At 36.4% G+C, this 26,466-nt stretch overlaps 1 protein-coding gene across 1 annotated transcript in view; it reads right to left on the bottom strand.

The window, feature by feature from the left end:
• Positions 1-26,466, bottom strand: part of GRID2 (glutamate ionotropic receptor delta type subunit 2) — a 1,393,316-nt gene that overhangs the window by 118,160 nt on the left and 1,248,690 nt on the right. The window lies entirely within an intron of this gene.

The following is a 26,466-nucleotide window of genomic DNA, read 5'->3' as shown; positions in this document are numbered from 1 at the left end:
TTAAAAAATGGGAAAAGGACATTTCTCAAAAGAAGACATACAAAAGGCCAAAAGATACATGAAAAGGTGCTCAATATTGCTAATCATCAGGGAAATGCAAATCAAAGCCACAATGAGATATCATCTCAAACTTGTTAGAATGGCTATTATCAAAAAGACATGAAATGACAAGTCTAAGAGAGGAGATGGAGAAAAGGGAATCCTTGTACCCTGCTGTTGGGGTGTAAATTGTTACAGCTAGTAGGGAGGCTCCTCAAAAAAAATAAAAACAGAACTACCATATGATCGGGTATATATCCAAAAGAAATGAAATCAGGATCTCAAAGATATATATGCACTCCCAGAGTCATTGCAGCATTATTCATAATAGCCAAGATACAGAAACAACTTAAATGTTCATCAACAGATGAACGGGTAAAGAAAATGGATAAAGAATAATGAATATACAATGGAATATTATTCATCTTTCAACAAGAAGGAAATTCTGCCATTTGCAACAACATGGATGAACCCAGAGGACATTATGCTAAGTGAAATAAACCAGACACAGAAAGACAAACACTACATGAACCCACTTACATGTGGAATCTAAAATAGTCAGACTCACAGAAGCACAGAGTAGAATGGTGGTTGACAGGGGCTGGGAGGTGGGAGAAATGGGGAGATGGGGGTCAAAGGATACAAAATTTCAGTTATGCAAGATGAATATATTCTGGTGAGTAGAGTTAACAATACATGGTATTACATATCTGAAATTTGCTAAGAGGGTAGATCTTAAGTGTCCTTATGACAAGAAACTGTAACTATGTGAGATGATGGATATGTTGATCAGCCTCATTGTGGTGATCATTTCACAATGTATACTTAGATCAAAACATCAAGTTGTGTACCTTAAATATATATAATTTTTTGGGCAGTTGTACATCAATAAAGTTAAAAATACAGATAGTTAGAAACTGGAAATGAAATAAAATATTCAGAAAGATGTTCAAAAATAATTGTATGCATGATTCTATAGGAATAAAATTAAAATATCAATAATGTTGATAATTTCCTGGAAAAAGAGAAATCACCAAATTTTCTCAAGTAGAAGTAAAAATGTCTCTAGCACAAAGAAAGAGCTAAATTAACCTTGATACTAAAGTATGAGAAACCTCCAAAAATCTCAGTCTTGTTCTCCCCAAAATATCAGCAAACTGATTTTCATGGTATAGTAGAAGAAAAATGTAGCATTATTAAACAAAAACTATCAACACTGCTTCAGTATTAGGAAAGTTATTGGGATAATATATATTATAAATGAAGCTTTATAAAATTTTTAAATGATTTTTCAACAGACACCAAAAAGATATTTGACAAAATTGAAAACCATTACTTATCTCCTATCTATCTATCTATCTATCTATCTATCTATCTATCTATCTACCTACCTATCTAGTAATGCACAAATAAAAAGATTCTTCTTTAATGATGTATAGAATAGAATAACTACCTCAAACAAGCAGCACATCTTTTGGAAACTGAAACTCTAATGGAATTACCATCAAAGACAAGAAAATGATGCCTACTATACCCCCCAAACTTAACATGATTGTGATCATTTTAGCTTATGCAATAAAGCAGGAAACAAATTCTGATTTCAAGCTATTAGGACAAAATTATCATTATTTGATGACATACTTCTGAAGCCCACAAGTATCAATGGAAAAAATAATAGAAAATAGAGATGTGGTACATATATACAATGTAATATTACTCAGCCATGAAAAGGAACAAAATTGGGTCATTTGTAGAGATGCGGTTGGACCTAGAGTCTGTCATACAGAGTGAAGTAAGTCAGAAAGAGAAAAACAAATATCGTATATTAACACATGTGGAATCTAGAAAAATGGTACAGATGAACCTACTTTCAGGGTAGGAATAGAGATGCAGATGTAGGAAACGGAGTATGGACACGCGGGGGGTGCAGGGTGTGGGATGAATTGGGAGATTGGGATTGACATATGTGTACTGCTATGTGTAAAACAGATAGCTAGTGGGAACCTGCTGTATAGTGCAGGGAGCTCAGCTCGGTGCTCTGTGGTGACCTAGATGGATGGGATGGGTGGGGGTGGGAGGGAGATCCAAGAGGGAGGGGATATATGTATACATATAGCTGATTCACTTCATTGTACAGCAGAAACTAACACAACATTGTAAAGCAACTATACCCCAATTAAAAAAAAAAAAAAAGAAAGATTTCAACATATAGATTGGTTATAAATAGATATATGAAAATCAACTGCTTTTCTATTAACACATCAATAAGAGATAATATATAATTTGACTAAAAATATCCATTTACACTAAATACAAATATCTAGGAATAAATTTAACCATAAATGAGTAAGATTGTATACAGAAATCTTCAACAGTTGACTGAAGAAGACTTGAACTCATTTCTAGATAAGATGTAACATATTCCTAAAAGAATAGATGCACAATTGTAAAAGAAATGTCAGTTTTTCTCATGTTATTTGATACTTAATGCAGTCTAAGCAAAATGTCCAAAGAATGTTTTAGGACTTATTAAAATCTTCGCATATTTACTTGGAAGAAAATAGATGAGAACAGCAAAAAATTTTGAAAATAAAAAATGACTGGAGACAGAATACTAAATAGTGAAACATGTTATAAAGCTTAAAAATAAAATAGCACAGAACTTCTTTGAGAATAGAAAATTGGCAGAATAGACATAAAAGCCTACAGAACTGATAAAAGTATACAAATGTCATATATAGACTGTATTACAAAGACAGCAATCCAAATCAGTGTGGCAAATAAGAAATATTTTTAAAAAGATAGTAAGTGATTATTTTAAAAGGTCAATATCAAAGCACTATGTCACACCATATACAAAATAAATTCTTATAGTGTAAAACATTAATTATAATGGACAGAGAACACAAATTTTAAAAATCCACAAAACTGGGAGAACATGTAAGACTGTATTTTCTGATATTGGAAAAAGAAAACGATATCTAAACATAAATGTAGAGAAAGAAAATATAACAAAATATTTGATACATTTAACTCAGCCCTCTGTATCCATGGGTTTTGCATCCATGGATTCACCCAACTACAGACAGAAAATATTCAAAAAATAAAATTCCAGAAAGTTCCTAAAAGATTTATCCCAGATTAAGTTGGAGGTTGAATTTGCTGTATGCCTGCAACTATTTACATAGCATTTACATTGTATTTGCAACTATTTGCATCGCATTTATATTGTATTAGGTATGATAAGTAATCTAGAGATGACTTAAAGTACATGGGAGGATGTGTGTAGGTTATATGCAAATACTATATCATTTTATATAAGGGACTTGAGCAACCCTGGATTTTGGGGGTCCTGGAACTAATCCCCTGCAAATACTGAAGGACAACTATACTGCCTTTTTAATATATTTGCTTAGACCAGGCCAATATCAGATACTTGATAAAAAGTTTTGCATGAAATATGGTCTAAAACCTTCAGACCAGTTTACTGTGCTCAGTGGATATTTATCTTTGTTGGGAGTGAACCCCAACCAAACCATGGGATCTTGAAACAGATAAAAGAAATCATTCAATGCAACTATTCATGGAGTGTCTACCGTATCCTAGGCACTCTGTTAGGTACTATGGGTCAGTGTTTCTCAAAATGTGATGCTATTAGAATTAGAATTACCAGGGGATTTTTGTGGTAAAAAATGTAAACCCCAGACCCAACCCCAAACTTATTGCATTGGAATGTTTGGTGTTTGAGGCCTGGGAATATGCATTTTAACAGTCTTGAAAGTTGACAATCATATGAACACCGATTTTTTTTTTTTTTAACTTTTTTACAGTTTTTTGATCAGGGGCCTGCATTTTTTTTTAAATTAATTAATTAATTTATTTATGGCTGTGTTGGGTCTTCGTTTCTGTGTGAGGGCTTTCTCTAGTCATGGCAAGCGGGGGCCACTCTTCATCACGGTGCACGGGCCTCTCACTATCGTGGCCTCTCATTGCGGAGCACAGGCTCCAGATGCGCAGGCTCAGTAATTGCGGCTCACGGGCCCAGTTGCTCCGCGGCATGTGGGATCTTCCCAGACCAGGGCTCGAACCCGCATCCCCTGCATTGGCAGGCAGATTCTCAACCACTGCGCCACCAGGGAAGCCCACCGATTTTTAAATAAAATGTTTTTGATTAAAATAAGTAATATAATGAGGAAAAATTTTAAACATGAGGCTTGATATAATTATAAAAACTGACATATTCTGGGAATGTTTGTGTGGGAGGGGTAAAATACTTGGTTAAGTTTCCTCTACATTGATTGCTCATATCTGCATAGTCATCCCACAGTCCTTGCTCTCTCTGATCTTTTGCACTAATCACTGTAGGGAAGGAGTTCTTAGCTGAGTGAGACCTCTGTACTGAAAGACAGATTAAGAAGAGAAGAACAAACAGAAGTTTATCAACACGTGTGCCTCCTATATACAAGGGAGATGCCCAGGAAAAATTGAGTAATTCAAAGAAGTGATTTAGAATGCAGGATTAAATACCACCTAAATAGGGAATGGGAGGGGGGATATAGGTCATTTAGGAGAGAGTGAATGATTTTTAGCAAAGATGAATGGCCTTTAGAAGAATAGAAGGGTGGTATGATAGTTTGTGACAAAAGCTTGTCTGGGTGTGGTGTTGACTTCTAGTCTCTTCTGTGATGAGTCAATATTCCCTGGTTGATGAAACTCCCGAGGAGAGAATTTATGACAATTGAGTTCCTTTTGGAGGACTTATCTTTAGGTAAATAAATGGAGTTCAGAGAAAGCCTGTCCCTGCATTTGCTGTTTTTCAAGTGTCTGCAACTCAAAATAATATATCAATGTTGCATATTTTGGGGTGGCATATTCTGCTACCCTTCATCACCAACTTTCATACCTGCTATTTTAGCTTTCTGGGTCTACACCTACAGTAACAGAGAGATAGGAGTGACCTTGAAACCTCCTCTAGTAACCTACTTTGATTTTTGCTATTTTCTTCTGTTTCAAACAGCCACTCTGGCCTCCTGGATCCCCTTGCAGCTTCTTTACAACCATCTGGGGACCTCCCCAGTTGGAGACATGTTGCTTTGCTATTAGAAAAGTGTTCTAGCACTGTTGTTAATGCTTTATGAACTGTAGACAACTTTATGTATGGTAACATTATCATTGCCATTATATACAGGTGTCTAGTAATTCTAATGATACAAAGCATTATGAAAGCTTTTAAAAAAAGAGAACCATTAAAACAGTATGATTAAAGAAGAACTACAGTCCTGTAGCCTGTGGAATGAAAACCACACTCACAGAAAGACAGACAAAATGAAAAGGCAAAAAAAAAAGAAAAAAAAAAAAAAATGAAAAGGCAGAGGACTATGTACCAGATGAAAGAACAAGATAAAACCCCAGAAAAACAACTAAACGAAGTGGAGATAGGCAACCATCAAGAAAAAGAATTCAGAATAATGATAGTGAAGATGATCCAGGACCTCAGAAAAAGAATGGAGTCAAAGATCAAGAAGATGCAAGAAATGTTTAACAAAGACCTAGAAGAATTAATGAACAAAGAAACAGAGATGAACAATACAATAACTGAAACGAAAAATACACTAGAAGGAATCAATAGCAGAATAACTGAGGCAGAAGAACGGATAAGTGACCTGGAAGACAGAATGGTGGAATTCACTGTCGTGGAAGAGAATAAAGAAAAAAGAATGAAAAGAAATGAAGACAGTCTAAGAGACCTCTGTGACAACAATAAACACACCAACATTCACATTATAGGGGTCCCAAAAGGAGAAGAGAGAAAGAAAGGACCCAAGAAAATATTTGAAGAGATTATAGTCAAAAACTTCCCTAACATGGGCAAGGAAATAGCCACTCAAGTCCAGGAGCACAGAGAGTCCCAGGCAGGATAACCCCAAGGAGAAACATACCGAGACACATAGTAATCAAATTGACAAAAATTAAAGACAAAGAAAAATTATTAAAAGCAAGAAGGGAAAAATGACAATGTATAAGGGAACTCCCATAAGGTTAACAGCTGATTTCTCAGCAGAAACTCTACAAGCCAGAAGGGAGTGGCATGAAATATTTAAAGTGATGAAAGGGAAGAACCTACAACCAAGATTACTCTGCCCAGTAAGGATCTCATTCAGATTTGACAGAAAAATCAAAAGCTTTTCAGACAAGCAAAAGCTAAGAGAAGTCAGCACCACCAAACCAGCTCTACAACAAATGCTAAAGGAACGTCTCTAACTTGGAAACACAAGAGACGAAAAGGACCTACAAAAACAAACCAAAACACTGAAGAAAATGGTAATAGGAACATACATATTGATAATTTGATAATTACCTTAAATGTGAATGGATTAAATGCTCTAACCAAAAGACACAGGCTCACTGAATGGATACAAAAACAAGACCCATATATATGCTGTCTACAAGACACCCACTTCAGACTTAGTGACACATACAGACTGAAAGTGAGGGGATGGAAAAAGATATTCCATGCAGACGGAAATCAAAAGAAAGCTGGAGTAGCAATACTCATATTGGACAAAATGGACTTTAAAATAAAGAATGTTACAAGAGACAAGGAAGGATGCTACATAATGATCAAGGGATCAATCCAAGAAGAAGATATAACAATTATAAACATATATGCACACAACATAGGAGCACCTCAGTACATAAGCAACTGCTAACAGCTATAAAAGAGGAAATCGACAGTAACACAACAATAGTGGGGGACTTTAACACCTCACTTACACCAATGGACAGATCATCCAGACAGAAAATTAAGAAGGAAACACAAGCTTTAAATGACACAATAGACCAGATACATTTAATTGATATTTATAGGACATTCCATCCGAAAAGAGCAGATTACATTTTCTTCTCAAGTGCAAACGGAACATTCTCCAGGATAGATCACATCTTGGGTTACAATTCAAGCCTTGGTAAATTTGAGAAAATTGAAATCATATCAAGCATCTTTTCCAACCACAACGCTATGAAATAAGAAACAAATTACAGGGAAAAAAAGTAAAAAACACAAACACATGGAGGCTAAACAATACATTACTAAATAACCAGGAGATCACTGAAGAAATCAAAGAGGAAATTAAAAAATACCTAGAGACAAACGACAACAAAATCATGATGATCCAAAACCTATGGAATGCAGCAAAAGCAGTTCTAAGAGGGAAGTTTATAGCAATACAATCTTACTTCAAGAAACTAGAAAAATCTCAAATAAACAATCTAATCCTACACCTAAAGGAACTAGAGAAAGAAGAAAAAACAAAACCCAAAGTTAGCCGAATGAAAGAAATCATAAAGGTCAGAGCAGAAATAAATGAAATAGAAACAAAGAAAACAACAGCAAAGATCAATAAAACTAAAAGCTGGTTCTTTGAGATGATAAACAAAATTGATAAACCTTTAGCCAGACTTATCAAGAAAAAGAGGGAGAGGACTCAAATCAATAAAACTAAAATGAAAAAGGAGAAGTTACAACAGACACCGCAGAAATACAAAGCATCCTAAGAGACTACTACAAGCAACTCTATGCCAATAAAATGGACAACCTGGAAGAAATGGACAAATTCTTAGAAAGGCATAACCTTCCAAGACTGAACCAGGAAGAAATAAAAAATATGAACAGACCAATCACAAGTAATGAAATTGAAACTGTGATTAAAAATCTTCCAACAAAGTCCAGGAGCAGATGGCTTCACAGGTGAATTCTATCAAACATTTAGAGAAGAGCTAACACCCATCCTTCTCAAACTCTTCCAAAAAACTGCAGAGGAAGGAACACTCCCAAACTCATTCTATGAGGCCACCATCACTCTGATACCAAAACCAGAGAGAGATACTACAAAAAAAGAAAATTACAGACCAATATCACTGATGAATATAGATGCAAAAATCCTCAACAAAATACTAGCAAACAGAATCCAACAACACATTAAAAGGATCATACACCATGATCAAGTGGGATTTATCCCAGGGATGCAAGGATTCTTCAATATATGCAAATGAATCAACGTGATACACCATATTAACCAATTAAAGGAGAAAAACCATATGATCATCTCAATAGATGCAGAAAAAGCTTTTGACAAAATTCAACACCCAGTTATGATAAAAACTCTCCAGAAAGTGGGCATAGAGGGAACCTACCTCAACATAATAAAGGCCATATATGACAAACCCACAGCAAACATCATTCCCAATGGTGAAGAAATGAAAGCATTTCCTGTAAGATCAGGAACAAGACAATAATGTCCACGCTCACCAATATTATTCAACATAGTTTTGGAAGTCCTAGCCATGGCAATCAGAGAAGAAAAAGAAATAAAAGGAATACAAATTGGAAAAGAAGTAAAAGTGTCACTGTTTGCAGATGACATGATACTATACATAGATAATCCTAAAGATGCCACCAGAAAACTACTAGAGTTAACCAATGAATTGGGTAAAGTAGCAGAATACAAAACTAATGCAGAGAAATCTGTTGCATTCCTATACACTAACAATGAATGATCTTAAAGAGAAATTAAGGAAACATTCCCATTTACCATTGCAACTAAAAGAATAAAATACCTAGGAATAAACCTACCTAAGGAGGTAAAAGACCTGTATGTAAAAACTATAAGACCCTGATGAAAGAAATCAAAGATGACACAAATAGATGGAGAGATATACCAAGTACTTGGATTGGAAGAATCAATATTATGAAAATGACTATACTACCCAAAGCAAGCTGCAGATTCAATGCAATCCTTATCAAATTACCAATGGCATTTTTTACAGAACAAGACAAAAAAATCTTAAAATTTGTATGGAGACACAAAAGACCCCAAATAGCCAAAGAAATCTTGAGGGAAAAAAATGAGCTGGAGGAATCAGACTTCCTGGCTTCAGACTATACTACAAAGCTACAGTAATCAAGACAATATGGTACCAGCACAAAAACAGAAGTATAGATCAATGGAACAGGAGAGAAACCCCAGAGATAAACCCACGCACCTATGGTCAACTAATCTATGACAAAGGAGGCAAGGATGTACAATGGAGAAAACACAGTCTCTTCAGTAAGTGGTGCTGGGAAAACTAGACAGTTACATGTAAAAGAATGAAATTAGAATACTCCCTAACACCATACACAAAAATAAACTCAAAATGGATTAAAGACCTAAATGTAAGACCAGACACTATAAACCTCTTAGAGGAAAACACAGGAAGAACACTCTGTGACATAAATCACAGCAAGAGTCTTTTTTAACCCACCTCCTATAGTAATGGAAATAAAAATAAAAATAAACAAATGGGACCTAATGAAACTTAAAAGCTTTTGCACAGCAGAGGAAACTATAAACAAGACGATAAGACAACCTTCAGAATGGTAGAAACTATTTGCAAACAAATCAACAAAGGATTAATCTCCAGAATATATAAAAGGCTCATGCAGCTACATATTAAAAACAACAAACAACCCAATTAAAAAATAGGCAGAAAACCTAAATAGACATTTCTCCAAAGAAGATATACAGATTGCCAACAAACACATGAAAAGCTGATCAACATCACTAATTATCAGAGAAATACAAATCAAAACTACAATGAGGTAACACCTCACACCGGTTAGAAGGGGCATTATCAGAAAATCTACAAACAACAAATGCTGGAGAGGGTGTGGAGAAAAGGGACCCCTCTTGCACTGTTGGTGGGAACGTAAATTGATACAGCCACTATGGAGAACAGTATGGAGGTTCCTTAAAAAACTAAAAATAGAATTACCATATGACCCAGCAATCCCACTACTGGGCATATACCCAGAGAGAACCATAATTTAAAAAGACACTTGCACCCCAAATTTCATTGCAGCACTATTTACAATAGCCAGGACATGGAACCAACCTAAATGCCCATCAGCAGATGAATGGATAAAGAAGATGTGGTACATATATACAATGGAATATTACTCAGCCATAAAAAGGAATGAAATTGGGTCATTTGTAGAGACGTGGATGGACCTAGAGACTGTCATACAGAGTGAAGTAAGTCAGAAAGAGAAAAACAAATATCATATATTAACAGATACATGTGGAATCTAGCAAAATGGTACAGATGAACTGGTCTGCAAGGCAGAAATAGAGACACAGATGTAGAGAACAAACGTATGGACACCAAGTGGGGGAAGTGGGGCAGGGTGGTAGTGGTGGTGGTGGGATGAATTGGGAGATTGGGATTGACATATATACTGTAATATGTATAAAATAGATAACTAATAAAAACCTGCTGTATATAAAAAAAAAGACTGCAGAAAAAAAAAACAAAACAGTATGATTATCATCTGCAGCAAGGCCCATGAAATGCTGCATAGTAATCCAAACTATATTAGTTTTTCAAAATATCCCTGGCCTTTTTCATCTACTAAAACATACAATCACTGTCCTTTGGATGGTTTTTAACCATTAAATTAAAACTATCTAGAAAATACTCATCAACAAAACCTAAAATCACTTTTCAACAGAATAATAATTGAAGGTTTGGCCTGGGATATTTTCAGTCCATCTGAATAGCTGATGGATATTACTTAAAATTTTTCAACTAGTCTTTGTTGTTGAGGTCATGTTTGGGTAAGCAGTTGAATTGTGGGCCATCAATTTATTTACCAGTGAATTCCTTGCCAGCAGAGTAATTCATACAGGTCAAACAGAGGGCAAAAGTGTATCTGGGGGCTTCCCTGGTGGCGCAGTGGTTGAGAATCTGCCTGCCAATGCAGGGGACACGGGTTCGAGCCCTGGTCTGGGAAGATCCCACATGCCGCGGAGCAACTGGGCCCGTGAGCCACAACTACTGAGCCTGCGCGTCTGGAGCCTGTGCTCCGCAACAAGAGAGGCCACGATAGTGAGAGGCCTGCACACCGCAATGAAGAGTGGTCCCCGATTGCCGCAACTAGAGAAAGCCCTCGCACAGAAACGAAGACCCAACACAGCCAAAAATAAATAAATAAATAAATTAATTAATTAAAGTTAATGGGTTATTAAAAAAAAAAAAAAGTGTATCTGGGAGCTCCATGTCATCAACATACTCCAGGCCTTGTTTGTAAGGAAGGAAAGGAATCCATAGTGGCATCTACCTCCAATATTATTAATTCCTGGTCCCCAGAATGCTGTGGTGATTGACAGACCGACCATGGTAGCTACTGATGCTCAAAACTTGTGTCCTCATAATAGTGCCAAGGTGCCAATAGCCTGTGGTGGATTACTCACTACCAAGATCATGCCAGGAGCTAGGTTTTGTTCCATTTCTACAATATTTCTACAGAAATCTTTCTTTGAATTTCATTTTACTAATAATCATTGTGCATTAATTTTAAGATCCTAAAGGGATCTGTAAGGTATATAAAGGTGAGTAAGATTTTGGCCCCTGCTCTCAAGCTGCTTACAACTCAGTAGTGGAGATAAATCAAGCACTAAATTGCTGTAACACAATGTATTTTATGGTAAGTACCATGAAAGAAGCTTGAAGTGTTAAAGTTGTTTAAAGGAAAGGGAACTTAATTTTCAGTGGTGGGGGGTGGGGGGTGGGGGATCAGGACAGCCTGCTCAAATATTCTGGTAACTGAAATAGTTGTACAAGAAAACCCCAAATATTTATTTAAGTTCCTTATCTTTAATGCCTAACTGATTGAATAGAGATACCCTTTGGTGACCATTTCTTGTTCATGCACAATCTTTTTTTCTTTTTATAACATCTTTATTGGAGTATAATTGCTTTACATTATTGTGTCAGTTGGTGCTGTATAACAAAGTGAATCAGCTATACATATACATATATCTCCATATCCCCTCCCTCTTGTGTCTCCCGCCCACCCTCCCTATCCCACCCATCTAGGTGGTCACAAAGCACCGAGCTGGTCTCCCTGTGCTATGCAGCTGCTTCCCACTAGCTATCTATTTTACGTTTGGTAGTATATATATGTCAATGCCACTCTCTCACTTCGTCTCAGCTTACCCTTCCCCCTCCCTGTGTCCTCAAGTCCATTCTCTACATCTGCGTCTTTATTCCTGTCCTGCCCCTAGGTTCTTCAGAACCTTTTTTTTTTTTTTTAGATTCCATATATATGTGTTAGCACACAGTATTTGCTTTTCTCTTTCTGACTTACTTCACTCTGTATGACAGACTCTAGGTCCATCCAACTCACTACAAATGACTCGATTTTATTCCTTTTAATGGAAGAGTAATATTCCATTGTATACATGTGTCACATCTTCTTTATCCATTCTTCTGTCGATGGACACTTAGGTTGCTTCCATGTCCTGGCTATTGCAAATAGTGCTGCAATGAACATTGTGGTACATGACTCTTTTTTTTTTTTTTTTTTAATTATTATCCAGTATTATTCTTTATTTATTTATTTATTTTTGGCTGTGCTGGGTCTTCGGTTCGTGCGAGGGCTTTCTCTAGTTGCGGCAAGTGGGGGCCACTCTTCATCGCGGTGTGGGGACCGCTCTTCATCGCGGTGCGCGGGCCTTTCACTATCGCGGCCCCTCCCGTTGCGGGGCACAGGCTCCAGACGCACAGGCTCAGTAGCTGTGGCTCATGGGCTCAGCCGCTCCGCGGCATGTGGGATCTTCCCAGACCAGGGCTCGAACCCATGACATGACTCTTTTTGAATTATGGTTTTCTCAGGGTATGTGCCCAGTAGTGGGATTGCTGGGTCATATGGTAGTTCTATTTTTAGTTTTTAAGGAACCTCCATACTGTTCTCCATAGTGGCTGTATCAGTTTACATTCCCACCAACAGTGCAAGAGGGTTCCCTTTTCACCACACCCTCTCCAGCATTTTTTGTTTGTAGACTTTTTGATGATGGCCATTCTGACTGGTGTGAGGTGATACCTCATTGTAGTTTTGATTTGCATTTCTCTAATGATTAGTGATGTTGAGCATCCTTTCATGTGTTTGTTGGCAATCTGTACATCTTCTTTGGAGAAATGTCTATTTAGGTCTTCTGCCCATTTTTGGATCGGGTTGTGTTTTTTTTTGATATTGAGCTGCATGAGCTGCTTGTATAGTTTGGAGACTAATCCTTTGTCAGTTGCTTCGTTTGCAAATATTTTTTCCCATTCTGAGGGTTGTCTTTTCATCTTGTTTATGGTTTCCTTTGCTGTGCAAAAGCTTTTAAGTTTCATTAGGTCCCATTTGTTTATTTTTGGTTTTATTTTCATTTCTCTAGGAGGTGGGTCAAAAAGGATCTTGCTGTGATTTATGTTACAGAGTGTTCTGCCTATGTTTTCCTCTCAAAGTTTTATAGTGTCTGGCCTTACATATAGGTCTTTAATCCATTTTGAGTTTATTTTTTTGTATGGTGTTGGGGAGTGTTCTAATTTCATTCTTTTACATGTAGCTGTCCAGTTTTCCCAGCACCACTTATTGAAGAGGCTGTCTTTTCTCCATTGTATATTCTTGCCTCCTTTATCAAAGATAAGGTGACCATATGTGCGTGGGTTTATCTCTGGGCTTTCTATCCTGTTCCATTGATCTATATTTCTGTTTTTGTGCCAGTGCCATATTGTCTTGATTACTATAGCTTTGTAGTATAGTCCGAAGTCAGGCAGCCTGATTCCTCCAGCTCCGTTTTTCTTTCTCAAGATTGCTTTGGCTATTCGGGGTCTTTTGTGTTTCCACACAAATTGTGAAATTTTTTGTTCTAGTTCTGTGAAAAATGCCACTGGTAATTTAATAGAGATTGCGTTGAATCTGTAGATTGCTTTGCTAGTATAGCCATTTTCACAATGTTGATTCTTCCAATCCAAGAACATGGTGTATCTCTCTATCTGTGTGTGTCATCTTTGAGCTCGTTCATCAGTGTCTTACAGTTTTCTGAGTACAGGTCTTTTACCTCCTTAGGTAGGTTTATTCCTAGGTATTTTATTCTTTTTGTTGCAATGGTAAATGGGAGTGTTTCCTTAATTTCTCCTTCAGATTTTTCATCATTAGTGTATAGGAATGCAAGAGATTTCTGTGCATCAATTTTGTATCCTGCTACTTTACCAGATTCATTGCTTAGCTCTAGTAGTCTTCTGGTAGCATCTTTAGGATTCTCTATGTATAGCATCATGTCATCTGCCAACAGTGACACTTTTACTTCTTCTTTTCTGATTTGGATTCCTTTTATTTCCTTTTCATCTCTGAATCCTGTGGCTAAAACTTCCAAAACTATGTTGAATAATAGTGGTGATGGTGGGCAACCTGTCTTGTTCCTGATCTTAGGGGAAGTGGTTTCAATTTTTCACCACTGAGAACGATGTTGGCTGTGGGTTTGTAATATATGTCCTTTATTATGTTGAGGTCAGTTCCTTCTATCCGACTTTCTGGAGTGTTTTTATCATAAATCGATGTTGAATTTTGTCAAAAGCTTTTTTTGCATCTATTGAGATTATCATATGGTTTTTACCCTTCAATTTGTTAACATGGTGTATCACACTGATGGTTGTAGCATATATTGAAGAATCCTTGCATTCCTGGGACAAACCCCACTTGATCATGGTGTATGATCCTTTTAACGTGCTGCTGGATTCTGTTTGCTAGTATTTTGTTGAGGATTTTTGCATCTATGTTCATCAGTGATATTGGCCTGTAATTTTCTTTTTTTGTAGTATCTTTGCCTTGGTATCAGGGTGATGGTGGTCTCATAGAATGAGTTTGGGAGTGTTCCTCCCTCTCATGCACAATCTTTTAACCCTCTAGTGTTCTGCAGTTTTCCATTTGTCAGGTGAAGAACTGTAAACATTCAATGTTATTTTCTCAAATATTTGCGTTTCTTGCCAAGTAAAGTGAAGAATGGGAAAATTATTTTTAAAACCTATACCTGTACTCCTCACTGTGCTATGGATTATGGCATTTGTCTTCCTCTGTAGAATGCCCTTGTCCTGGATGCCCTTGTTCCAACATCTCCATCACAACCTAATGCTGAAAACACTTTTCAGTTTACTAGGCAGCAGTCTCCTGTAATAACTGCAAAAGTTCCCGCTGCAAGCAAATAGACTTATCACTACCTGTTATCCCAATGACTTTGGTTTTGTTTTGTTTTGTTTTTAATATTCATTTATTTGGTTGTGCTGGGTCTTAGTTGCAGCACATGGGGTCTTCGTTGCGGCATGTGGTATCTTTAGTTGCAGCATGTGGACTCTTAGTTGCGGCATGTGGGATCTAGTTTCCTGACCAGGGATTGAACCCAGGCCCCGTGCACTGGGAGCACAGAGGCTTAACCGTTTGACCACCAGGGAAGTCCCAACTTTGGTTTTAAGTGGGAGACCATATTCTTTCTCACACAAATTCCTTCAAAGTTCACTTCAAAATCTATAACTACAGGGAGACAGTGATGATGATCCCTTTTTATTAGAAAAAAATTCAGTGGGAATTATTATGGAAAGGTGTTATTTAAACCAAAGCATAAGATAAGAATTCCCCTTACTGAAGAAGGAATATCTGTCCTCCATTTAGAAAGCATTTTTCACTCTTGAAAATGCCTTTACACATAAATTTATTTGTTCTTTACAACACTGTGAGGCAGCTGATATTATGACACCTAATTCACAGATGTGGTAATGGAACTTGCTCTAAGTCGTAGCAATTACTTGTGGTAGATCTGGAACTTGAGCTCAAGGCCACCTTCTGTGCGTTTTTCACTACATTAAAGATAAATTCCTGGGAGATATTTGCCATAGGAATACAAAAACATGTGAGAGATAGTAGCCTTTGTCTTCACGGCACAGCCTATCTAGTTTGAGAAATAATATTTATGTAAATAAAGACAAATGCAACATAGTATGTAGCAAGAGCCAGGAAAAAAAAAAAGAATACAACTTCTTTAATGCTATGTGACTGCACTATTAAGGTAAGTAAGAGGGCTTCCCTGGTGGCGCAGTGGTTGCCTGCCAATGCAGGGGAGACGGGTTCGAGCCCTGGTATGGGAGGATCCCACATGCCGCGGAGCAACAAAGCCCATGAGCCACAACTACTGAGCCTGCGCGTCTGGAGCCTGTGCTCCGCAACAAGAGAGGCCGCGACAGTGAGAGGCCCGCGCACCGCGATGAAGAGTGGCCCCCGCTCGCCGCAACTAGAGAAAGCCCTCGCACAGAAACAAAGACCCAACACAGCCATAAATAAATAAATAAATAAAATTTAAAAAAAAAGATAAATAAGAGTAGACCTTTTAAAAAACAGGTTGCTTATTTTTCAAAACCACTGGAATGGATGAAAATCTGGTTTCTATGATTCCAGACCCCTGAGGCCTGTTGATTTTGTGATGATTACTATCTAAGCATTTCTGATTTTCAGGATTGAAACAAAAGCAGAGCTTTTTATAATTAAAATAAAGGTTGCAGGCTGGAAATTTATTATTTTTGCTCACTAAATAAAAATTAAAAGGCCTGAGAACAATGTAGGAGAAATAAATTTTATCCTCGCACTCTAAGCTGTTAACTTCTTTACAAATTAAACTAATGGTCAGCGGGGGATAAAGTGATTGTGAATTATAGGTGCAAAGAGTTATGATTAACCCAGAATCGATCTACAGCGATCCTTATAATTTATTGCCCACATAAGTTCTTTAGATGGGATAGCTTTAATATTTATGACAAATGGTTCTAGGTGGTGGCCTCTCCCACTTTGGGCAAATTAATGATTTAACATCGTTCATCAATTCTTCTGAATTTATCCAGCACAATAAATCATGCTCAAGTCCATATTTTAGCACTTAACACTGACTTTTAAAGTATATATGGTTCTGTTTACTGTCTTAATTGTTGTTCTGCTCTATTTTATATGTTATTATTTTGAAATATGAATTTGTGCTCCAAAATAGTCACCAAGTGGCACAAATGTTCACAAGAAAGATATGAATGTTTAAATATCAGCTTATTTGTAAAATATTTTTTAACCTGGAAAAGAAGCAGTATGTCTACCTCTAACTCTTGCTTTTCTTTTTTTGAGTTTCCTAGAATAAAAAATATTTTTTAGAGTGTTTTAAAGCATTGTGGGAATGTGAAAACTAAACACAGCTTCCTTCCCCTCACTGACAACTTCCTCTGGAAACAAATGGCTGCTAGAGTCCAGAAGACTAAAGGCTAGTAAGGCTTGGAGTTTTGGATAATTGTGTGTGGTAATTCTTTCCTTCTGGCTGGGTGAGTGTCTGAGAAAACCAGTGGAACCTCCAGGGAAGGCGGTGAAGAAACTAAGTTTGGGGAAGTGCCTGGTTCACAGAGATCTGTGGACCTTACGTCCTCCTGCCCTCCTTCGTTAAATATTTGTCCCCATGAATATATCTGTTCTGTTGCCTTTAAATTGGTCAGGAAAGAGTTGAGTGGGTGGGCAGAGACCTCCCAGTTCTGGAGCTTGGGACAGAATAGAAGCCAGTGAACCCTGAGAGGAAGGATTTGTGAATCAGTCTCTCTATACTGCTGGCCTATGAGGAGAGAGGACATTTCACCATCTGCAGTCAGCAAAACTACCAATACCTAGGATAATCCAACAATCCTACCTGAGTCCCCTTGAGCTGACAAAGAAAAAGAACTCCCTGTATAGTGAATACCACAGTTAGGGAAAGATGAATCAGAACAAGTAGAACACACCTGGGGGTAATAACCCTGTAGTGTAGTGTAGTTTCCAATTTTAAAAGAACAAGAAAAAGAACACTTGACCAGATTCAACTGTGAATCTAAAAAGATCTATTTCTCAACCAAAAAATTGAACAGAAGAATTAAAAGAGAAAGTGCTCACAAATGTCCTGTAAGCTCAAATGATTAACTAGGGTGACAACTGTCCCAGGTCACCTGAGATGCCTCAGTTGTAGTAATGAAAAGTCTATGTCAAGGGAAGCCATCCTGGGAGACAAAAAGTCCAGTTTTTGGTAGTAGGTACAAGAGGTTGGGGGGAAAGTACAAAATTCATACAGCAGCTTAAAAGATAGGGGTTGAAAGCTACTATTTTTGTAGCAGATGAATATAAGAGGGATTTTCTGCCTTCTGCAGTTGCTGTCACTATTTTCCCCTGACTGTGGACGTTCTCAACTTGCTGTACATAATAATGAATCATCTGTCATTGTATCACTGTGAGTGCTAAGACTTAAGTGTGCCATTTAAGTGCATTGTAAACATGAGCGTTAACAGTCCTTCACCTGTGGATTGACTGTTATTCTTGGTATTACAAAGACGATGCTAATTTAATTTTAAACATTGTGAATCCTGTGATCATTTTTTTAAGAGTTCAGATGATGAAAATGAGAATGATTATAATACAAATACCACCTGACCCAGACATCAATGAAAAAGAAGGCAAAATGACTATGTTGTCTTATTACAGAGGGCAGGCTACAAATAATTGAATTAGGGAGGTAAATAACCAAAACAGCATACTACATAATATGCAGAAAAGAATCTGGCATTAGCTATGATGGAAAAGGAAATGTGAAAGCACACAACTGGGAGACTGAATTTCACAAGGTGGGGATGAGACAGGCAATACTTCTAAATCAATCAAAAGTTTTTGTGTCTTCCAAAAGACACCAATGCCCAGTTGAAAATAGCAGCTGCTGAATTAGTTTGGGCATACCACATGAACAAACATACTTTATTGTATTGTTCCCAATAGCTCTATGAAACTGAGTAAAGCTATTTTTCCCAATTCCGAGGTTTCAAATAAAATGTACTATGGGAAAACAAAAGGAGGAAATTTTGATAGCAGATGAATTGGTTCTTTACAGTATAGAGCTGATTCTTTCAGATTTTACCTGAATGATCGTGCTTTCTACAGTGAAGTTATATGTCACATAATGGCAACAAAAAATAATCCCTCCAGTTCTTAGGCACTTTAACTTTAAAAAGGTAGTGTCAAATCATATTCTTGATTTCTACGAAGATTTTAATAAGCTGCAGAAAGCATAAAACTAAAAGCTACTGATATCTTGTCCAAATACAGAGGCTTTAATCATCTTTCTGCAAATTCTGCAGATATTTCAAATGTAAATTTTGGCAAATTCCATTCAGTGGATAAACTTCTTATTAAAGAAAGTGAAAAGATCTTATCTGCAAAGTATTCTACATACCTTGTATGCAACACTGCAAAAAATGGGCATGATTTGCTTCCCTGTGATATTCAAGCTTTCATAATGAAAAATTTTGGTCATTTTTGTTTCCTCAAAATGTACAGAAAAAAATGAGAGTTTTTGTTTAATAGAAATAGAAGGAGATGGCCTCCTTAAACATATGCGTAAAAGATACCAGTAGTTGTGAAAATGTTGGATTGCCTTAAAATCACATTTTCAAAGTGTGAGGCAAGAAGAATGTCCTTAATTTGGAAACACATTGAGAATGACAATGGAGAAAAGGATTATAGTAAACAGAACTTTATATGCTATTTTCCAAACTTGTATGATGATTTCTGAAGAAACCATAGGGTACCTGTGAAACGATGAACAGAATGCACCTGAGTTTTTCGATTTTATGTGTAGATTATGACAAAATCTCATAGTAAAAAAATAATACTTTTTCTTTTAGAAATAAGACTACTCTAGAACCTGTCCCCCTGCCCCCCCCCCCAAAAAAAAGATGTCACCAGAAAAGGACAGCTGAGTTAGATAGGACTTACTCAATTTCTTTACTAAAACTGTAACTTCTTTAGACTCCAGCATTGACTTCTCAATTCAAATTACCTCTGTGCTTTAAAACCATTTTCCTAAGAAAGAGAGCTTTAACTTATGATGACATGCAGTGTGCTTTAAAGTGTTTAAAAGTGATGGACATCTTGGACATATTTAGCTTATATGATGAATTTATAGATGAAGAAGCTATGATTGACAAAAAGCAAATCTTTAAAAGCAAGCTTGTAGAATCAAAGTGTACGGGCATCTTTTTGGAGAGCAGGAAACAAATTCTTACAAGTGGAAATACTTGCTATTGCTAATAAGTAAACTTCTAAGTATTTCATGCCCAAACACTTCTCCTATCAGTATATTTAGCTTGGTGTTATCACACATGAATGATACCAGAATCAGTGTTACGTGGCCTTGATAAGAGCAGAGCTGCAAGTCAAAAGTGAATTTTATGTTTGACTCTTTTCAGTTTTATCACTACATAAAAGGCAAGAAGGATGTTCTACAGGTTGCAGGCAGTTCAGAGAAGAATTATTGGAAAAGGAAACAAGAGAGAATAAAATTATCCTACTGTATTATGGGACAGAAAGAAGCATGTCATTGTTATTTATTATTAAATATAGTTACTATCTGTTGAATTAGTCTTATTTCTGTTCCCCTTTTAAAAAGTCTTATATTTATGTGTCTTAAATATAGCCTACAGAATTTAAATATCTAATACAGAGTTTAAAAAGAGTAAAAATAACTTTTATCGGAGGACAGAAAATACTGCTATACTTTTATCACACATATTATTTGTTTAATTAATACTACTATCATTTACTACTCTAACAGTTCACTAATCCTATTACTGCTTTGTTTAAATAATAGCATTTTGTGATAAGAGATAAATAATACAGGCTAACATGTAATTTAAATATATTCAACATCGATAATTCCTATTTTCATGTTTTATGTTAAAGTAATAACATATATACAATTATTTATTACACATTATATTATTATGGCTTTTTTTGTCTGGTATAGTTGTGTTCTGGGTTGTCTCTCTAAAATGTTGGTCAATATATTAATGAATGTTGCTGGCATAATAAGCTATCTGTTTGGAAGAAAATCAAATCAAATCTTTTTTTTTTACTCCAAGTAAAAGTATTTTCCATTTGTACTAGATAGTTCAAAATAAAATAATGAGAAAGCAGAGGAGCATATATAATATACGTAAGGAAGGACTTTTTAACCATGTGATGTGAAATCCAGGAAAGATACAAGTAAAGCATACTTTTTTTCCACAAAACATTTTGTAAACACCTTTGCCTGGCAAAAGATACATACACACAGATTGAACAAAGGACCAATAGATTTGTAAAAAAAAAAAAGGGGAGGGGACAAAGTTAATGCTTATGAATATACAGGTGCTTCTCTAACTAAGCATTCTTTATTCTAGCAAGGAATAGGGAAAAGAAAAATAGATAAAGCATCTGAAGAGGCAATTCAAACTGGAACAGATATAAATGTCCAACAAGCATATAAAAAAAGGCCCAAACCTGTTAGTGGATAGGTAAGTGAAAAATAAAATAACAGTAGACTAGTACTTTATATCAGTTGGTCTGGCAACATTTAACGTATATTGCTGGTGGAGATACACTGAAAAGTATATTCTCACACATTGCTAGTGGAAATGGGAAAATGTTATAGCCTTTGTCAAAAGCAACATCTATTCAAAATTAAGGAAAATATAGACTGTAGACTTTTAATGATCTCCAGTTATCAGGTATTCTGATTAAGGAGGTATTTGGAGATAGGGCTGGGGGGAGTGGGAAAGGTATTAAAAAAGAAAGAAAGAAAGAAAGAAAGAAAGAAAGAAAGAAAGAAAGAAAGAAATTACAGATAACTTTTGGCCCAGCAATTCCATTCCCAATAATGTACCCAAGAGAAATAAAAATTTCAGATTAACATACAGGTATACTCAATGCATCACTGTCTACTGTGGCAGCAAATTGGAAACAGTGGTAATGCTTACCAGTCATAGAAAAGTGATGCATTCCTTCCATGAAACATTATGGAAACATTAAAAATAATCTATTAGAGCAATACAAGGTGCCATGTTGGAATTTTTTAATTTTAATTTTTATTTATTTTATTTATTTATTTTTGGCTGCATTGGGTCTTCGTTGCTGCATGCAGGCTTTCTCTAGTTGTGGTGAGTGGGGCTACTCTTTGTTGCAGTGCATGGGCTTCTCATTGCAGTGGCTTCTTTTGTTGTGGAGCACGGGCTCTAGGTGCACGGGCTCAGTAGTTGTGGCACGTGGGCTCAGTAGTTGTGGCTCACAGGCTGTAGAGCACAGGCTCAGTAGTTGTGGCACACAGGCTTAGTTGCTCCGCGGCATGTGGGATCTTCCCGGACCAGGGCTCAAACCCGTGTTCCCTGCCTTGGCAGGCGGATTCTTAATCACTGTGCCACCAGGGAAGCCCCGCCATGTTGGAATTTTTATGATGAATTTGCAGAATGAGAAAAAGCAAGGTGCAGACATTATTTTTTTTTTTTAAAACCAGATTTTATATTTTATTCAAATCACATTTATTTTAAATTTATTTATTTATTTATTTATGGCTGTGTTGGGTCTTCGTTTCTGTGCGAGGGCTTTCTCCAGTTGCGGCAAGCGGGGGCCACTCCCCATCGCGGTGCGCGGGCCTCCCACCATCGCGGCCTCTCCCGTTGCAGAGCACAAGCTCCAGACGCGCAGGCCCAGTAATTGTGGCTCACGGGCCCAGCTGCTCCGCGGCATGTGGGATCTTCCCAGACCAGGGCTCGAACCCGTGTCCCCTGAATTGGCAGGCAGATTCTCAACCACTGCGCCACCAGGGAAGCCCCAGACATTATTTTTAATGTAATCCTATTTTAAAAACCAATAATGACCAAAAATTACATAAATATGTGGGAATACATATATATAAATGTTATTATTTTATTGGAAATGCTTAGGGAAAAATATGGAAGAACACAATGTATGCCACTGTTTACCTTTTGAGGATAAAAAAATATAAGTGGAGGTAAAGGAGGAGAGAAGAATGGGGGAAAGCCAAATTGCAAAGTAAAACTAATGCTCTAAAAATAGCATGCTTAGTTACCTTTATTCCTTTATGAAAATTACATACATGTGTAAATATGTAATTAAATAAGAATTTTTAAAAGGTCAGATTTATTGAGATCTAACTTATATGAAGTCAAATTCACCATTTTTAGGTATACAGTAAAAAAATACTAAATAAAAAACCTGAATATTTTTGTTTTATGCTTAGAATTTTTAAACGGCATCATTAATATATATAGTAAAATAATAGTTTTTGAGTACTATGTTGATTTATAAATTTATGAGTACCAGGGTATTCATAATTAAATATTCATAGTTGCTTTGCTCTAATAACCAATTTCTTTCTTTCCACTCAGGCTGCGAGAGCCATTGACATACACTTAAACCCCTCACACATAGAATTTATGCCAAAATTGCTTAAGTCTTGCCATCTATCCATCTACACTTCCTTCCCCAACCATTCTTTCTGCTGTTATGTGTGTACATATTCTGACAAGATGTTAAGTAGAAAGTTTACTTTTGAAATGTTATTGTAAAATAAACTAAATCCTAAAATAAGTTTGACATCTCAACTTTCTAGAGAAGTTGATTTTATCTTCAGTTGGGTTCACTTTTTATGTTAACAGAATTTGCTCTTATTTTTCATACTTAGAATTTCTTAAATGGTTTATATTCTTTCTTGACCTTAGTTCTTAGATACTCTTTTTTTGGGGCAAGGAATGTTTTCCTGTCCACCTTTCTCCAACTTACTTTCTTCCATCCTCTTTAACATCTACTAATCCTTCCTTTCAGAACTGAGATTAGTTTAGATGTCACTTATTCATGGAAGTTCTCCTTGGCCTCCAGGCTTGGGTTACTGTCTCTCTTCTATGATTCCCTTGCACCTTGTACGTACTTGTATAAAAGCACTTTAGCACACTCTACCATACTTGCGTCTTTTCATGTTGCTCAACCCCATGTAACTGTAAACTCCTGGTAGGCTGGGTCTACATCCTTTTCGTCCTAGTATCATTGCCTCCCCGATGCCTAGCACAGGGTCTAGTATTATCAGGAGCAGGTGCCTAACACATACTTCTCATTTATGGGGTAATGTTTCATTTCCTTTCCTTTGGTCACTAAGACCACCATACTTTGAACTCCCTATTCATTCAGCAATCACTATACTCCAATTCTCCAACATTGATAGGAAGGATCAAGTAAAAACAGAAAGTTGTGACAGCTCAAAACTTCTTCCATCTACAAACAGATCATAGGGTTCTGTCAAGATAAAGGTGTATAAGGTAAGGTTTATTAAGTTAAACCATCTTTTGTGAAGCAGCATAGCTCCAGAGTCAGCAAGTGTAATTATGATCCAGACAGCACTATTCAATAGAATGCTTTGAAATGTTGGCAATGTTCTATATCTGTACTGTCCAATATGGTAGCAACTAGCCACATATGGCTACTGAGCGCTTGTAATATGGCTAATGTGACTGAGAAACTGAATTTTAAATTTCATTTAATTTTAATCCTCTGAAATTTAAATAGTCACATGGGGTTAGAGGCTACAATACTGGACATCACAAATTAGAAGATATTTACTTCTATGGAAGAGTATGACTTTTAGCCCTCCTAGAATTACTGGAGAACAACCACTTTTGGCATGTAACAATAGATGGCCTTGGGTTTCTAATTAGCTCTTTCATATGTATGCATTATGATTCCCAATTATATCAAAAGCACCTTGAGGGCAGACTCACTGTATAGACAATACTTAGCTGAATTAATTGCTTTATGAAGGAATACTTATATCAGACTTAAGGGGAAAATTCAGCATTTGACTATTTCTTAATACTAAAAAGAAGTGCCTGTGTAATGCCGCAATCCTCCTTGAAAAGCGAAATCGGAAGATTTTCTTATAAAATGAAGTGGAAAATGAGTAAACTAACTTTTACATTAGAACTTGGTGTGGGTGATATCACTCACTGCTCATGGCAGGTTTTAAATTACTAAATTCAGCATTTTCACATTATTACTTTGTCATGTTGCAGAAACATGATGACATTTCAGGAGGATGTTAGTTCACAGTCTATTACACATTACAGAAGAGCATTAAAAAGGAAGTTATATGGAGATGAGTTGTCACAATTCACTATCACACCAACTTCTTGGCCCAGCAGTAAGAAAATAAGGATGTAATATCATAGGCCTATTCATAATGATATGGTTACCCAGAAAAGAAGTTTTTTGAAAGAAGCTGGAGAATCAGCTTTAGCCTCATTTGGATAAAATTCTATAAAGTGGCCTGATAAAAATATTTCTATCATCATCAAGGTTTAAGGACAGGTGAACAAAGGAAGAGTTCAAATTTTGGTCAGAAATGAAACAGAACAAATCCCTGTAAGCCGTTTACAAGGAATGCTTTTGAAGTTTCATTGAAGGTTAAAAAATACAGCAAAAACTCATAACTTGGTTGCTTTAATTTTGTATAGATTCAGTTACTGGTTTTTCTTACAGATGAACTTTTGAAAACTACCAGCATGCAAAAATACCTCCGCACTTGGGATTGGTGTTACAGGGATGCCTTAGCTGAAAATGGCCCTCAATTATTGGAGTAGTTCCCAGTATATGAAAAGAGTAAGGAAAGAGTAAAGGAAATAAGTCTAGGGAATAGGAATGAGGAATGAGGCATGAAAATGGTTCCAGGATACCCACGTACTTATGGTACAATAAAGTATGAGGTATATGGAGGGCTGAGTCAGGAACTTCCTAGAATAGGTATATACTCTTTTTAAATGTTACCATCTGGCTATGCTATATTTGATTCAAATCATTTAATCCAATCCAAACCATAATCATGCTATGTTTAATCCAAATTCAATCCAAATACTACAGTACAACCACTTGTACTATGAAGAGCACAAATCTTAAATGACTAATTCAATGAGTTTTGATTAAAAAATGCACTTGTGAATCCACCACCTCAATTAAGATACAGAAGATTTCCATCACCCTAGAAATTTTTCTTGCCTTCTTCCAGTCAGCTTCACCCCCTGGACATTCTGATTTCTATCATCATGATAGAATAATTTTGCCAATTCTTGAGCTTCATTTAAATGAAACCAAATATTTGCACTCTTCTGTCTCTGGCTTCTTTTGAACGACACAATGCTTTGGAAATATATCCGCGTTGGTTTGAGCGTCAGAAGTTTTTTCTTTATTATTTCTTGCAATACTGTGGTCTGAATAGGCCATAATTTGTTTTTCTATTTCTCTGTTGTTGGACATTTGGGTTGCTTTCAGTTTGGAGCTATTACAAATAAAGTTGCTATAAACATGATTGCATGTCTATTATGGATGAAGTGTTTTCATCTCTCCTAGCAAATACCTAGGATTGGAACTGCTCAGTCACGGACTAGGTATATGTTTAGTTTAGTAAGAAACTGATAAACAGATTTCCAAAGTGGTTTCTACATGTTTTACACCATCAATATCTGCAAGCTCTAGTTGCTCTGCATTCTTGCCAGTGTTTGCTATTGTTAGTTTTAAAAATTGTAGCTATTCTAGTGGATATGAAATGTAAACTATTGTTTTTATTTGCATTTGTTGATAGCTAATGATGCTAATTTAGCATATTTTCATGTGTTTACTGGAAATCTGTGTATCTTCTTTTGTGAAGTGAC

This window comes from Balaenoptera ricei, chromosome 5 (assembly GCF_028023285.1).
Source record: "Balaenoptera ricei isolate mBalRic1 chromosome 5, mBalRic1.hap2, whole genome shotgun sequence".
Classification (NCBI taxonomy): domain Eukaryota; kingdom Metazoa; phylum Chordata; class Mammalia; order Artiodactyla; family Balaenopteridae; genus Balaenoptera; species Balaenoptera ricei.
Note: the sequence above shows the minus strand (reverse complement) of the source record. Positions and strands in the feature narration are given on the sequence as shown.